Source organism: Arachis ipaensis, chromosome B6 (genome assembly GCF_059453495.1).
Source record: "Arachis ipaensis isolate K30076 ecotype BB chromosome B6, ASM5945349v1, whole genome shotgun sequence".
Classification (NCBI taxonomy): Eukaryota; Viridiplantae; Streptophyta; class Magnoliopsida; order Fabales; family Fabaceae; genus Arachis; species Arachis ipaensis.
Genome location: NC_142441.1, coordinates 59,713,216 through 59,730,612, shown reverse-complemented (window position 1 = coordinate 59,730,612; position 17,397 = coordinate 59,713,216). Strand labels below are relative to the sequence as shown.

General features: G+C 37.7%; 2 non-coding genes across 2 annotated transcripts; both read right to left on the bottom strand.

The window, feature by feature from the left end:
- Positions 1-2,784: 2,784 nt before the first annotated feature.
- Positions 2,785-2,892, bottom strand: LOC148555748 (small nucleolar RNA R71). Its single transcript, XR_015887017.1, has one exon. It is a non-coding gene; the product is annotated as a small nucleolar RNA R71 (small nucleolar RNA).
- Positions 2,893-12,654: 9,762 nt separating this feature from the next.
- On the bottom strand, positions 12,655-12,762 carry LOC148555747 (small nucleolar RNA R71). Its single transcript, XR_015887839.1, has one exon. It is a non-coding gene; the product is annotated as a small nucleolar RNA R71 (small nucleolar RNA).
- Between the last annotated feature and the right edge of the window lie 4,635 nt (positions 12,763-17,397).

Genomic DNA, 17,397 nt, shown 5'->3' with positions numbered 1-17,397 from the left:
ACCTATGAACGCGTGCCTGACAACCACTTCCGTTCTACCTTAGATTGAACGAGTATCTCTGGGATTCCTTAATCAGAATCTTTGTGGTATAAGTTAGAATCCATGGACAGCCATTCTTGAGATCCGGAAAGTCTAAACCTTGTCTGTGGTATTCCGAGTAGGATCTGGGAAGGGATGGTTGCGACGAGCTTCAAACTCGTGAGTGCTGGGCGTAGTGACAGATGCAAAAGGATCAATGGATCCTATTCCAGTATGATCGAGAACCGACAGATGATTAGGCATGCAATGACAGCACATTGGACCATTTTCACTGAGAGGACAGGATGTAGCCATTGACAACGGTGATGCCTAACATACAGCTTACCATAGAAAGGAGTATGAATTATTGGATGAAGACAATAGGAAAGCAGAGGTTTAGGAGGAATGAACGCATCTTCATACGCTTATCTGAAACTCTCGCCAATGAATTACATAAGTATCTCTATCTTTAATTTACGTTTAATTATATTTTAATTATCAAATATCCATAACCATATGAATCTGCCTTACTGAGATTTACAAGGTGACCATAGCTTGCTTCAAGCCGACAATGTCCGTGGAATCGACCCTTACTCACGTAAGGTTTATTACTTGGACGACTCAGTGCACTTGCTGGTTAGTTGTGCGAAGTTGTAACAAAGAACTAAGATCATGAACGTGCGTATTGAGTTTTTTGCGCTGTTACCAAGGAATGGAACCGTCACGATTTCTGCGCACTAAGTTTTTGGCGCCGTTGCTGGGGATTGTTCGAGTTTGGACAACTGACGGTTCATCTTGTTGCTCAGATTAGGTAATTTTATTTTAATTTTAAGCTTTTTATTTCTTATTTTCGAAAAAAAAAAATTTTTTACTTCTTTTTCGTTTTTCGCAAAATAATTTTCGCAAAAAAAACCAAAAAAATTAATTTGATGTTTCTTACTTGAATCTTGTGTCAGTTTTTAAGTTTGGTGTCGATTTCATGTTTATCCCTTTCTTGCATTTTTCTAAAATCCATGCATTGTATTCTTCATGATCTTCAAGTTGTCTTTGGTAAGTCTTCTTGTTTGATCTTTAAAATTTCTTGTTTTGTGTCTTTTCTTGTTTTCCATATGCATTTTCAATTTGTTATCGTCTAAAGTTTGAAAATTTCTAAGTTTGGTGTCTTGCATGTTTTTCTTTTCTTCAAAATTTTCAAAAATAAGTTCTTGGTGTTCATCTTGATATTCAAAGTGTTCTTGGTGTTCATCTTGACATTCATAGTGTTCTTGCATGCATCATTTGTTTTGATCCAAAATTTTCATGCATTGAGTCTTTTTGATGTTTTTCTCTCTCATCATTAAAATTCAAAAATCAAAAAAATATCTTTCCCTTTTTTCTTCTCATCAAATTTGAAAATTTGAGTTGATTTTTTCAAAAATTTTTAAAATTTAGTTGTTTCTTATGAGTCAAATCAAATTTTCAATTTAAAAATTCTATCTTTTTCAAATCTTTTTCAAAAATAAAATCTTTTTCATTTTTCTTTTATGAATTTCGAAACTTTCAAAATTATTTTCAAAATCTTTTTCTTATTTTTATTTCATATTTTTGAAATTAATACTAACAATTAATGTGATTGATTCAAAAATTTTTAAGTTTGTTACTTACCTATTAAGAAAGGTCCAATCTTTTAGTTTCTTGTTAGTCAAGTAATCAAAAATAAGTTTCAATCATATCTTTTTAAATTTCAATCACATCTTTTTCAAAATCAATTTCAAAATCTCTTTCTAACTTCTTTTCTAACTTCTTATCTTTTCAAAAATTGATTTTCAAATCTTTTTCAATTAACTACTTGACTTTTTGTTTGATTTTAAAAAGTTTACTATTTCAATCTTATCTTTTTTAAAACTACCTAACTAATTCTATCTCTAATTTTCAAAAATCCCTCCCCTCTTTTTCAAAATTTCTTTTTAAATTAGGTAATTGTTTTAAATTTAATTTAATTTGATTCAATTTTCCTTTCTTAATTTTTGAACTTTAATTTTTATTTTTTATTTTAATTTCAAATTAAAAACAAAAATATTTTAATTTTAATTTATTTAATTTTTGAAAATTCTTCTCTCTCACCTCCTTCTAATTATTTATTTATTTACTAACACTTCTCTTCATCTAAGAATTCGAACCTACTCCTCTCCCTTGTATTTGGATTCTTATCTTTTTCTTCCTCCATTATTCTCTTCTTATACTTACATAAGGAATCTCTATACTGTGACATAGAGGATTCCATATTTTCTGTTTTCTTCTTTTTCATATGAGCAGGAACAAGGATAAGAACATTCTTGTTGAAGCTGATCCGGAACCTGAAAGAACTCTGAAGAGGAAGCTAAGGGAAGCTAAAGCACAACTCTATGGAGAAAATCTGACAGAAATTTTCGAAAAAGAAGGAGACATGGCCGAAAATAATAATAATGCAAGGAAAATAATAATAATAATTGGAGCAAACAATTTTGAGCTAAAACCTCAATTAGTTTCTCTGATGCAACAGAACTGCAAGTTTATGGACTTCCATTAGAAGATCCTTTTCAGTTCTTAACTGAATTCTTGCAGATCTGTGATACTGTTAAGACCAATGGGGTTGATCCCGATGTCTACAGGCTTATGCTTTTCCCGTTTGCTGTAAGAGACAGAGCTAGAGTATGGTTAGACTCTCAACCTAAAGATAGCCTGAACTCTTGGGATAAGCTGGTCACGGCTTTCTTAGCTAAGTTCTTTCCTCCTCAAAAGCTTAGCAAGCTTAGAGTGGATGTTCAAACCTTCAGACAAAAAGAATGTGAATCCCTCTATGAAGCTTGGGAGAGATACAAGGAACTGACCAAAAAGTGTCCTTCTGACATGCTTTCAGAATGGACCATCCTGGATATATTCTATGATGGTCTGTCTGAACTATCAAAGATGTCATTGGACCATTTTGCAGGTGGATCCATTCACCTAAAGAAAATGCCTGCAGAAGCTCAAGAACTCATTGACATGGTTGCAAATAACCAGTTCATGTGCACTTCTAAAATGAATCCTGTGAGTAATGGGACGCCTCAGAGGAAGGGAGTTCTTGAAATTGATACTCTAAATGCCATATTGGCTCAGAATAAAATATTGACTCAGCAAGTCAATATGATCTCTCAGAGTCTGAATGGATTGAAGGAATCATCCAACAGTACTAAAGAGGCCTCTTCTGAAGAAGAAGCTTATGATCCTGAGAACCCTGCAATAGCAGAGGTGAATTACATGGGTGAACCCTATAGAAACACCTATAATCCCTCATGGAAAAATCATCCAAATTTCTTATGGAAGGATCAACAAAATCCTCAGCAAGGCTTTAATAATGGTGGAAGAAACAGGTTTAGCAATAGCAAACCTTTTTCATCATCCACTCAGCAACAGACAGAGAATTCTGAGCAGAATCCATCTAGCTTAGCAAATATAGTCTCTGATCTATCTAAGGCCACTGTAAGTTTCATGAATGAAACAAGGTCCTCCATTAGAAATTTGGAGGCACAAGTGGGCCAGCTGAGTAAAAGAGTCACTGAAACTCCTCCTAGTACTCTCCCAAGCAATACAGAAGAGAATCCAAAGAGAGAGTGCAAGGCCATTGATTTGACCATCATGGCCGAACCTACAAGGGAGGAGAAGAACGTGAATCCTAGTGAGGAAGACCTCCTAGGACGTTCAGTGACCAATAAGGAGTATCCCTTTGAGGAACCAAAGGAATCTAAGGCTCATCTAGAGACCATAGAGATTCCATTGAACCTCCTTCTGCCCCTTTATGAGCTCTGATGAGTATTCTTCCTCTGAAGAGGATGAAGACATTACTGAAGAGCAAGTTGCTAAATACCTTTGGTGCAATCATGAAGCTGAATGCCAAATTATTTGGTAATGAGACTTGGGAAGATGAATCTTCTTTGCTCACCAATGAACTAAATGCATTGGATAGGCAGAAATTACCTCAAAAGAAACAAGATCCAGGAAAATTCTTAATACCCTGTACCATAGGCACCATGACCTTTGAGAAGGCTCTATGTTACCTGGGGTCAGGAATAAACTTAATGCCACTCTCTGTAATGGAGAAACTAGGGATCTTTGAGGTGCAAGCTGCTAGAATCGCATTAGAGATGGCAGACAACTCAAAAAAATAGGCTTATGGACAAGTAGGGGACGTGTTAGTAAAGGTTGAAGGCCTTTACATCCCTGTTGATTTCATAATCCTAGACATTGGGAAGGAAGAGGATGAATCCATCATCCTTGGAAGACCCTTCCTAGCCACAGCAAGAGCTGTGATTGATGTGGACAGAGGAGAGTTGGTCCTTCAACTGAATGAGGACAACCTTGTGTTTAAAACTCATGGATCTCCTTCTGTAACCATGGAGAGGAAGCATGAAAAGCTTCTCTCACTGTAGAGTCAACCAAAGCCCCCACAGTCAAACTCTAAGTTTGGTGTTAGGAGGCCACAACCAAACACTAAGTTTGGTGTTGAACCACCACATTCAAACTGTAAATTTGGTGTTGGGAGGTTCCAACCTTGCTCGATTATCTGTGAGGCTCCATGAGAGCTCACTATCAAGCTATTGACATTAAAGAAGCGCTTGTTGGGAGGCAACCCAATGTTATTTAATCATATCTATTTTATTTTCTTTTTGTTATTTCGTGTTTTATTAGGTTGATGATCATGTGAAGTCATAAAAACTACTGAAAAAATAAAAAACAGAATGAAAAACAGCATTGAAAATAGCACACCCTGGAGGAGAGCAGTCTGGCGTTTAAACGCCAGAAATAAGCATCTGTCTGGCATTTAACGCCAAAAACAGGCACCAAGCTGGCGTTTAACGCCAGAAACAAGCATCTGCCTGGCGTTAAATGCCAGAAACAAGCTACATTTGGGCGTTTAATGCCAGAAACAGGTAGCAGTCTGGCGTTAATCACCAGGATTGCACAGCAAGGGCGTTTTACATGCCTAATTGGAGAAGGAATGTTAAGTCCTTGACCCCACTTGATCTGTGGACCCCACAAGATCCCCACATCTTCTTCTCTCCTCTTCACACCTTTTCATAACTCTCTTCCCCAAATACCCTTCACCAATCACCTCAATCACTCTTTTCCATCACCTCTTCACCACTCATCTCCATCCTCTCTTCCCCATAAACCCCACCTACCTTCAAAATTCAAACTATTTTCCCTCCCAAACCCAACCCTACACCCCCCCTCACTCCTATATAAACCCCTCACTCCTTCTTCATTTTCACACAACACAACCCTCTCTTCTTCTCCTTGGCCGAATACATCTTCTTCCCCCATCTCCTCCATTTTCTTCTTCTTCTACTACTTTCTTTCTTCTTTTGCTCGGGGACGAGCAAACATTTTAAGTTTGGTGTGGTAAAAGCATAGCTTTTTGTTTTTCCATAACCATTTATGGCACCTAAGGCCAGAGAAATCTCTAGAAAGAGGAAAGGAAAAGAAATTGCTTCCACCTCTGAGTCATGAGAGATGGAGAGATTCATCTCAAAGGTCCATCAAGACCACTTCTATGAAGTAGTGGCCAAGAAAAAAAGTGATCTCTGAGGTTTCTTTCAAGCTCAAAAAGAATGAGTATCCGGAGATCCGACTTGAGATCCAAAGAAGAGGTTGGGAAGTTCTCACCAACCCCATTCAACAAGTCGGGATCTTAATAGTTCAAGGGTTCTATGCAAACGCATGGATCACTAGGAACCATGATCAAAGTGTGAACCCGAATCCAAAGCATTGGCTCACCATGGTTCGGGGGAAATACTTAGATTTCAGTCCGGAAAATGTAAGGCTGGCGTTCAACTTGCCAATGATAGAAGAAAATGCACGCCCCTACACTAGAAGGGTCAACTTTGATCAAAGGTTGGACCAAGTCCTCATGGACATATGTGTAGAAAGAGCTCAATGGAAAATTGACTCAAGAGACAAGCCGGTTCAATTAAGAAGGCATGACCTCAAACCAATGGCTAGGGGATGGTTAGAGTTCATTCAACGCTCAATCATTCCTACTAGTAACCGGTCTGAAGTTACTATAGACCGGGCCATCATGATCCATAGTATCATGATTAGAGAGGAGGTGGAAGTTCATGAGATTATACCTCAAGAACTTTACAAGGTGGCTGACAAGTCCTCCACTTGGGCAAGGTTAGCCTTTCCTCACCTCATATGCCACCTCTGCAACTCGGCAGAAATTGACATAGAGGGAGACATCCTCATTGAAGAGGACAAGCCCATCACTACGAAAAGGATGGAGCAAATAAGAGATCATGGACCTCAACATGAGCATGAGGAAATTCCTCACCATGAAATCCCTGAGATGCCTCAGGGGATGCACTTTCCTCCACAAAACTATTGGGAGCAAATCAACACTTCCCTAGGAGAATTAAGCTCCAACATGGGACAACTAAGGGTGGAACACCAAGAGCACTCCATCATTCTCCATGAGATTAGAGAAGATCAAAGAGCTATGAGGGAGGAGCAACAAAGACAAGGAAGAGACATAGAGGAGCTCAAGAGCACCATTGGTTCTTCAAGAAGAGGAAGAGACCATCCTCACTAAGGTGGACTCATTCCTTAATCTCCTTGTCTATTTATTTTCTATTTTCGGATTCCATGCTTCATGTTTAATTATGTTTGTGTCTTTACTATATGATCACTAGTGTTTAAGTGTCTATGTCTTAAAGCTATGAATGTCCTATGACTCCATCACCTCTCTTAAATGAAAAATGTTCTGAAAACAAAAGAACAAGAAGTACAGGGTTTCGAATTCATCCTTGAAATTAGTTTAATTATTTTGATGTGGTGACAATACTTTTTGTTTTCTGAATGAATTCTTGAACAGTGCATATGTCTTTTGAAGTTGTTGTTTATGAATGTTAAATATGTTGGCTCTTGAAAGAATGATGAAAAGGAGACATGTTATTTGATAATCTGAAAAATCATAAAAATGATTCTTGAAGCAAGAAAAAGCAGTGAATACAAAAGCTTGCAGAAAAAAAAAGCAAAAAAAAAAAAGTAAGAAAAAGAAAAAAGCAAGCAGAAAAAGCCAAAAGCTCTTTAAACCAAAAGGCAAGAGCAAAAAGCCAATAGCCCTTAAAACCAAAAGGCAAGGGTAAATAAAAAGGATCCAAGGCTTTGAGCATCAGTGGATAGGAGGGCCTAAAGGAATAAAATCCTGGCCTAAGCGACTGAACCAAGCTGTCCCTAACCATGTGCTTTTGGCGTGAAGGTGTCAAGTGAAAACTTGAGACTGAGCGGTTAAAGTCAAGGTCCAAAGCAAAAAAAGAGTGTGCTTAAGAACCCTGGACACCTCTAATTAGAGACTTTAGCAAAGCTGAGTCATAATCTGAAAAGGTTCACCCAGTTATGTGTCTGTGGCATTTATGTATCCGGTGGTAATACTGGAAAACAAAGTGCTTAAGGCCACGGCCAAGATTCATAAAGTAGCTGTGTTCAAGAATCAACATACTGAACTTGGAGAATCAATAACACTATCTGAACTCTGAGTTCCTATAGATGCTGATGAGCGGATAATTTATACACTTTTTGGCATTATTTTTAGTATGTTTTTAGTACATTTTAGTTAGTTTTTATTATGCTCTTATTAGTTTTTAAATAAAAATCACTTTTCTGGGCTTTACTATGAGTTTGTGTGTTTTTCTGTGATTTCAGGTATTTTCTAGCTGAAATTGAGGGACCTGAGCAAAAATCTGATTCAGAGGCTGAAAAAGGACTGTAGATGCTGTTGGATTCTGACCTCCCTGCACTCGAAGTGGATTTTCTGGAGCTACAGAAGCTCAATTGGCACGCTCTCAATTGCGTTGGAAAGTCGACATCCTGGGCTTTCCAGCAAAGTATAATAGTCCATACTTTGCCCGAGATTTGATGGCCCAAACAGGCGTTCCAAGTCAGCTCAAGAATTCTGGCGTTTAACTCCAGAACTGGCACAAAAGCTGGAGTTAAACGCCCAAACTGGCATAAAAGCTGGCGTTTAACTCCAAGAAATGTCTCTACACATGAAAGCCTCAATGATCAGCCCAAGCACACACCAAATGGGCCCCGGAAGTGGAATTTTACAATAAACACCCTAGCTTACTCATTTTCTGTAACCCAAGGTCACTAGTTTACTATAAATACTACTTTCAGTGATTCATATTGTACCTCATGACATTATACACATTTCATATTGTATCCTCTACGGCATAAGTCTCTAAACCCCATTGTTGGGGGTGAGGAGCTCTGCTGTTCTTCATGAATTAATGCAATTACTACTGTTTTCCATTCTATTACGCTTGCTTCCATTCTAAGATATTCATTTGCACTTCAACTTGATGAATGTGATGATCCGTGACACTCATCATCGTTCTCACCTATGAACACGTGCCTGACAACCACCTCCGTTCTACCTTAGATTGAATGCATATATCTTAGCCTCATGATTCAAATCAGAGTCTTCGTGGTATAAGCTAGAATCATTGGCGGTCATTCCTGAGATCCGGAACGTCTAAATAATGTCTGTGGTATTCTGAGTAGGATCTGGGAAGGGATGACTGTGACGAGCTTCAAACTCGCGAGTGTTGGGCATAGTGACAGACGCAAAAGGATTAATGGATCCTATTCCGACATGATCGAGAACCGACAGATGATTAGTTGTGCGGTGACAGCGCATTTGGAACATTTTCACTGAGAGGACGGGATGTAGCCATTGACAACGATGATGCCGAACATAAAGCTTGCCATGGAAGGAGTCTTGCGTGCATGAAGAAGAAGATAGTAGGAAAGCAGAGGTACAGAAGACAAAGCATCTCCAAAGCCTCAACCTGTTCTTCATTACTGCATAACAAGTATTTATTTCATGTTCTTTTACTTTTTACAATTAAATCTGAGAATTATTGATATCCTGACTAAGAGTTACAAGATCACCATAGCTTGCTTCAAGCCGACAATCTCCGTGGGATCGACCCTTACTCACGTAAGGTATTACTTGGACGACCCAGTGCACTTGCTGGTTAGTTGTGCGGAGTTACAAAAGTGTGATTGTAATTTCGTGCACGAGATGCCAATCATTCTGAACTTCAATGGATAAAGTGAGATGCTAAAACTATTCAAGAGGCAAAAAGCTACAAGTCCTGCTCATCTGATTGGAGCTAAGTTTCATTGATATTTTGGAATTTATAGTATATTCTCTTCTTTTTATCCTATTTGATTTTCAGTTGCTTGGGTACAAGCAACAATTTAAGTTTGGTGTTGTGATTAGCAGATAATTTATACGCTTTTTGGCATTATTTTTACATAGTTTTTAGTATGATTTAGTTAGTTTTTAGTATATTTTTATTAGTTTTTAAATAAAATTCACATTTTTGGACTTTACTATGAGTTTGTGTGTTTTTCTGTAATTTCAGGTAATTTCTGGCTGAAATGAGAGACTTGAGCAAAAATCAGATTCAGAGGTTGAAGAAGGACTGCAGATGCTGTTGGATTCTGACCTCCCTGCACTCAAAGTAGATTTTCTGGAGCTACAGAACTCCAAATGGTGCCCTCTCAATTGCGTTGGAAAGTAGACATCCCGGGCTTTCCAGCAATATATAATAGTCCATACTTTGCCTGAGTTTAGACGATGCAAATTGGCGTTCAACGCCAGTTCCATGCTGCCTTCTGGAGTTAAACGCCAGAAACAGGTTGCAAAGTGGAGTTGAACGCCATAAACAGATTACAAGCTAGCGTTCAACACCAAGAGAAGCCTCTACACGTGTAAAGCTCAATGCTCAGCCCAAGCACGCACCAAGTGGGCCCCAGAAGTGGATTTCTGCATCATTTACTTATCTTTGTAAACCCTAGTAACTAGTTTAGCATAAATAGGACTTTTTACTATTGTATTTACATCTTTGGATCATTTTTAAGTCTTGGTGACTCCGGTTGCCCTCTGGGGCTGAGACCAATGAACTCCATTATCACTTATGTATTTTCAACGATAGAGTTTCTACACACCATAGATTAAGGTGTGGAGCTCTGCTGTTCCTCATGAATTAATACAAAGTACTATCATTTTTCTATTCAATTCAAGCTTATTCTTATTCTAAGATATTCATTCGCACTTCAATATGAATGTGATGATCGTGACAGTCATCACCATTCCCAACCTATGAACGCGTGCCTGACAACCACTTCTGTTCTACCTTAGATTGAATGAGTATCTCTGGGATTCCTTAATCAGAATCTTCGTGGTATAAGTTAGAATCCATGGACGGCCATTCTTGAGATCCGGAAAGTCTAAATCTTGTCTGTGGTATTCCGAGTAGGATCTAGGAAGGGATGGCTGTGACGAGCTTCAAACTCACGAGTGCTGAGCGTAGTGACAGACGCAAAAGGATTAATGGATCCTATTCCAGTATGATCAAGAACCGACAGATAATTAGCCATGCAGTGAGAGCGCATTGGACCATTTTCACTGAGAGGACAGGATGTAGCCATTGACAATGGTGATGCCTAACATACAGCTTGCCATAGAATGGAGTATGAATGATTGGATGAAGACAATAGGAAAGCAGAGGTTCAGGAGGAATGAACGCATCTTCATACGCTTATCTGAAACTCTCGCTAATGAATTACATAAGTATCTCTATCTTTAATTTAAGTTTTAATTATATTTTAATTATCAAATATCCATAACCATATGAATCTGCCTGACTGAAATTTATAAGGTGACCATAGCTTGCTTCAAGCCGACAATCTCCGTGGGATCGACCCTTACTCACGTAAGGTTTATTACTTGGACGACCCAGTGCACTTGTTGGTTAGTTGTGCGAAGTTGTGACAAAGAACTAAGATCATGAACGTGCGTATTGAGTTTTTAGCGCCGTTACCAAGGAATGGAACCGTCACGATTTCTGCGTACCACATATGCATTTTCAATTTGTTAGTGTCTAAAGTTTGAAAATTTCTAAGTTTGGTGTCTTGCATGTTTTTCTTTTCTTAAAAATTTTCAAAAATAAGTTCTTGGTGTTTATCTTGACATTCAAGGTGTTCTTGATGTTCATCTTGACATTCAAAGTGTTCTTGCATGCATTATGTGTTTTGATTCATAATTTTCATGTGTTTGAGTCTTTTGGTTGTTTTTCTCTTTCTTCATTAAAAATTCAAAAATAAAAAAATATCTTTCCCTTATTTTCTCATAAATTTTTGAAAATTTCAGTTGACTTTTTCAAAACTTTTTAAAATTTAGTTGTTTTTTATGAGTCAAGTCAAATTTTCAATTTAAAAATTCTATCTTTTTCAAATCTTTTTCAAAAATCAAATCTTTTTCAATTTTTCTTTCATAATTTCGAAATTTTCAAAATTTATTTTCAAAATTTTTTTCTTATTTTTATTTCATATTTCCAAAATTTATGCTAACAATTAATGTGATTGATTCAAAAATTTTAAGTTGTTACTTGCCTAGTAAGAAAGGTTCAATCTTTAAATTTTTAAATCATATCTTTTTTTTTCTTGTTACTCAAGTAATCAACTTTAATTTTCAAAATCAAATCTTTTTAAATTTCTTTTTCAAATCTTTTTTAAAATAAGTTTCAATCACATCTTTTTCAAAATCAATTTCAAAATCTCTTTTAACCTCTTATCTTTTCAAAATTGATTTTCAAATCTTTTTCAATTAATCTTATCTTTTTGTTTAATTCTTATCTTTTTCAAAACTACCTAACTAATTCTCTCTCTCTAATTTTCGAAAATCACCTTCCTCTTTTTCAAAATTCCTTTTTAATTAACTAAATGTTTTAAATTTTAATTTAATTTAATTTAATTTTTCTTTTTTTTTAATTTTTGAATATTAACTTTAAATTAAAAACAAAAATATTTTTTATTTTTGATTTTATTTAATTTTCGAATTCTTCCCTCCCACATCTACTTCTAATTATTTATGTATCTACTAACACTTCTCTTCATCTCAAAATTCGAACCCTCTCTTCCTCTTGGTGTTCGAATTCCTCTTCTTCTATTCTTCTCTTCTTATACTTACATAAGGATTCTCTATACTGTGACATAGAGGATTCCATATTTTCTTTTGTGTTCTCGTCTTTTTCATATGCGCAGGAACAAGGATAAGAATATTCTTGTTGAACCTGATCCTGAACCTGAAAGGACTCTGAAGAGGAAGCTAAGGGAAGCAAAAGCACAACTCTCTGGAGAAAATCTGACAGAAATTTTCGAAAAAGAAGGAGACATGGCCGAAAGTAATAACAATGCAATGAAGATGCTTGGTGACTTTACTGCACCAAATTCCAATTTACATGGAAGAAGCATCTCAATCTCTGCCATTGGAGCAAACAATTTTGAGCTAAAGCCTCAATTAGTTTCTCTGATGCAACAGAACTGCAAGTTTCACGGACTTCCATCAGAAGATCCTTTTCAGTTCTTAACTGAATTCTTGTAGATCTGTGATACTGTAAGACCAATGGGGTTGACTCTGAGGTCTACAGGCTTATGCTTTTACCGTTTGCTGTAAGAGACAGAGCTAGAATATGGTTGGACTCTCAACCTAAGGATAGCCTAAACTCTTGGGACAAGCTGGTCACGGCTTTCTTAGCTAAGTTCTTTCCTCCTCAAAAGCTTAGCAGGCTTAGAGTGGATGTTCAAACCTTCAAACAGAAAGAAGGTGAATCCCTCTATGAAGCTTAGGAGAGATATAAGCAACTGACCAAAAAGTGTCCTTCTGACATGCTTTCAAAATGGACCATCCTGGATATATTCTATGATGGTCTGTCTGAATTATTTAAGATGTCATTGGACCATTCTGCAGGTGGATCCATTCACCTAAAGAAAATGCCTGCAGAAGCTCAAGAACTCATTGACATGGTTGCAAATAACCAGTTCATGCACACTTCTGAAAGGAATCCTGTGAGTAATGGGACGCCTCAGAGGAAGGGAGTTCTTGAAATTGATACTCTGAATGCCATATTGGCTCAGAACAAAATATTGACTCAGCAAGTCAATATGATTTCTCAGAGTTTGAATGGATTGCAAGCTGCATCCAACAGTACTCAAGAGGCATCTTCTGAAGAAGAAGCTTATGATCCTGAGAACCCTACAATAGCAGAGGTGAATTACATGGGGAAACCCTATGGAAATACCTATAATCCCTCATGGAGAAATCATCTAAATTTCTCATGGAAGGATCAACAAAACCTTCAACAAGGCTTTAATAATGGTGGAAGAAATATGTTTAGCAATAGCAAACCTTTTCCATCATCCACTCAGCAACAGACAGAGAATTTTGAGCAGAATCCATCTAGCTTAGCAAATATAGTCTCTGATCTATCTAAGGCCACTCTAAGTTTCATGAATGAAACAAGGTCCTCCATTAGAAATTTGGAGGCACAAGTGGGCCAGCTGAGTAAAAGAGTCACTGAAACCCCTCCTAGTACTCTCCCAAGCAACACAGAAGAGAATCCAAAAAGAGAGTGCAAGGCCATTACCTTGCTTGGTGTGGCCGAACCCAAAGAGGAGGAGGAGGTCGTGAATCCTAGTGAGGAAGACCTCCTGGGACGTTCACTAACCAATAAGGAGTTTCCCTTTGAGAAACCAAAGGAATCTGATGCTCATCTAGAGACCATAGAGATTCCATTGAACCTCCTTTTACCATTCATGAGCTTTGATGACTATTCATCTCCTGAAGAAGATGAAGAGATTGCTGAAGAGCAAGTTGCTCAATATTTAGGAGCAATCATGAAACTGAATGCCAAATTATTTGGTAATGAGACTTGGGAGGATGAACCTCCATTGCTCATCAAGGAACTAAATGCCTTGGTTCAGCAAACTCTACCTCAAAAGAAACAGGATCATAGTAAATTCCTAATTCCCTGTAACATAGGCACCATGACCTTTGAGAAGGCTCTGTGTGATCTGGGGTCAGGCATAAACTTAATGCCACTCTCTGTAATGGAGAAACTAGGAATCTTTGAGGTACAGGCTGCCAGAATCTCATAAGAGATGGCAGACAACTCAAAAAAAAAAAGGCTTATGGACTAATAGAGGACGTGCTAGTAAAGGTTGAAGGCCTTTACATCTCTACTGATTTCATAATCCTAGACACTGGGAAGGATGAGGATGAATCCATCATCCTTGGAAGACCCTTCCTAGCCCCAGCAAAAGCTGTGATTGATGTGGACAGAGGAGAGTTAGTCCTTCAACTGAATGAGGACAACCTTGTGTTTAAAACTCAAGGATCTCCTTCTGTAACCATGTAGAGAAAGCATGAAAAGATTCTCTCACTACAGAGTCAACCAAAGCCCCCACAGTCAAACTCTAAGTTTGGTGTTGGGAGGTTCCAACAATGCTCTGAACATCTGTGAGGCTCTATGAGAGCTCACTGTCAAGCTATTGACATTAAAGAAGCGCTTGTTGGGAGGCAACCCAATGTTATTTAATTATATCTATTTTATTTTATTGTTATTTTATGTTTTTTTAGGTTGATGATCATGTGGAGTCACAAAAACTACTGAAAAATAAAAAACAGCTTTAAAAACAGCTCACCCTGGAAGAAGAACTTACTGGCGTTTAAACGCCAGTAAGAAGCATCAAACTGGCGTTTAACACCAGAAAGAAGCATCAAGCTGGCGTTAAATGCCAGAAACAAGCACCAGACTGGCGTTTAACGCCAGAATAGAGCATGGAAGTGGCGTTAAACACCAGAAACAGGCTACATTTGGGCGTTTAACGCCAGAAACAAGCAGCAAGCTAGCGTTTAACGCCAGACATGCATACTAAGGGCGTTTTACATGCCTAATTGGAGCAGGGATGTTAAGTCCTTGACCCCACTGGATCTGTGGACCCCACAGGATCCCCACCCACCCTACCTCTTCTTTTCTCCTCTTCACACCTTTCCATAACACTCTTCCACAAATACCCTTCCCCAATTAGCTCATTCTCTCTTCCCCATCACCTCTTCACCACTCTCCCCTCCCAAACCCACCCACACATGGCCGAACCACTCACCTCCCTCGATCTCCACTATTTTCTTCTTCTTCTACTACCTTCTTCCTTCTTTTGCTCGAGGACGAGTAAACCTTTTAAGTTTGGTGTGGTAAAAGAATTTCTTTTTTTTCATAACCATTTATGGCACCTAAGGCCGGAGAAACCTCTAGAAAGAGGAAAGGAAAGACAAAAGCTTCCACCTCCGAGTCATGGGAGATGGAGAGATTCATCTCAAGGGTCCATAGCTCAGTAGTAGAGCATTTGACTGTAAAATAAGAGATCATGGACCTCAACAAGAGCATGAGGAAATTCCTCACCATGAAATCCCTGAGATACCTCAGGGGATGCACTTTCCTCCACAGAACTATTGGGAACAAATCAACACCTCCCTAGGAGAATTAAGTTCCAACATGGGATAATTAAAGATGGAGCACCAAGAGCACTCCATCATCCTCCATGAGAATAGAGAAGATCAAAGAGCTATGAGGGAGGAGCAACAAAGACAAGGAAGAGACATAGAGGAGCTCAAGAGCACCATTGGTTCTTCAAGAAGAGGAAGACGCCACCCTCACTAAGGTGGACCCGTTCCTTAATCTCCTTGTTCTTATTTCTCTGTTTTTCATTTACTATGCTTTATCTTTATTTATGTTTGTGTCTTATTACATGATCAATAGTGTCTAAGTGTCTATGTCTTAAAGCTATGAATGTCCTATGAATCCATCACCTCTCTTAAATGAAAAATGCTTTAATTACAAAAGAACAAGAAGTACATGGTTTCGAATTCATCCTTGAAATTAGTTTAATTATTTTGATGTGGTGACAATACTTTCTGTTCTCTGAATGAATGCTTGAATAGTGCATATGTCTTTTGAATTTGTTGTTTATGAATGTTAAATATGTTGGCTTTTGAAAGAATGATGAAAAAGGAGACATGTTATCTGATAATCTAAAAAATCATAAAATTGATTCTTGAAGCAAGAAAAAGCAGTGAATACAAAAGCTTGCGAAAAAAAAGAAAAAAAATGGCGAAAAACAAAAGAAAAAGAAAAAGCAAGCAGAAAAAGCCAAAAGCTCTTTAAACCAAAAGGCAAGAGCAAAAAAGCTAATAACCCTTAAAACAACAAGGCAAGGGTAAAAAGGATCCAAGGCTTTGAGCATCAATGGATAGGAGGGCCTAAAGGAATAAAATCCTGGCCTAAGCGGCTAAACCAAGCTATCCCTAACCATGTGCTTATGGCGTCAAGGTGTCAAGTGAAAACTTGAGACTGAGCAGTTAAAGTCGAGGTCCAAAGCAAAAAGAAGAGTGTGCTTAAGAACCATGGACACCTCTAATTGGGGACTCTAGCAAAGCTGAGTCACAATCTGAAAAGGTTCACCCAGTTTTGTGTCTGTGGCATTTATGTATCCGGTGGTAATACTGGAAAACAAAGTGCTTAGGGCCACGGCTAAGACTCATAAAGTAGCTGAGTTCAAGAATCAACATACTGAACTAGGAGAATCAATAACACTATCTGAATTCTGAGTTCCTATAGAAGCCAATCATTCTGAACTTCAAGGGATAAAGTGAGATGCCAAAACTATTCAAAGGCAAAAAGCTACTAGTCCTGCTCATCTGATTGGATCTAAGTTTCATTGATATTTTTGAATTTATAGTATATTATCTTCTTTTTATCCTATTTGATTTTCAGTTGCTTGGGGACAAGCAACAATTTAAGTTTGGTGTTGTGATGAGCGGATAATTTATACGCTTTTTGGCATTGTTTTTACATAGTTTTCAGTATGATTTAGTTAGTTTTTAGTATATTTTTATTATTTTTTAAATAAAATTCACATTTCTGGACTTTACTATGAGTTTGTGTATTTTTCTGTGATTTCAGGTATTTTCTGGCTGAAATTGAGGGACTGAGCAAAAATCAGATTCAGAGGTTGAAGAAGGACTGCAGATGCTGTTGGATTCTGACCTCCCTACACTCAAAATGAATTTTCTGGAGCTACAGAAATCCAAATGGCACGCTCTCAATTTCGTTAGAAAGTAGACATCCAGGGCTTTCCAGTAATATATAATAGTCCATACTTTTTTCGAGTTTAGATGATGCAAACTGGCGTTCAACGCCAGCTCTCTACCCTATTCTGGAGTTAAATGCCAAAAACAGGTTACAAAGCAGAGTTAAATGCCAGAAACAGGTTAGAAACTGACGTTTAACTCCAAGGAAGACCTCTACACGTGAAAGCTTCAATGCTCAGCCCAAGCACACACCAAGTAGGCCCGGAAGTGGATTTCTATATCATTTACTTATCTCTGTAAACCCTAGTAACTAGTTTAGTATAAATAGAACTTTTTACTATTGTTTTTAAATCTTTGGATTATCCTTTGTTCATCTCTGG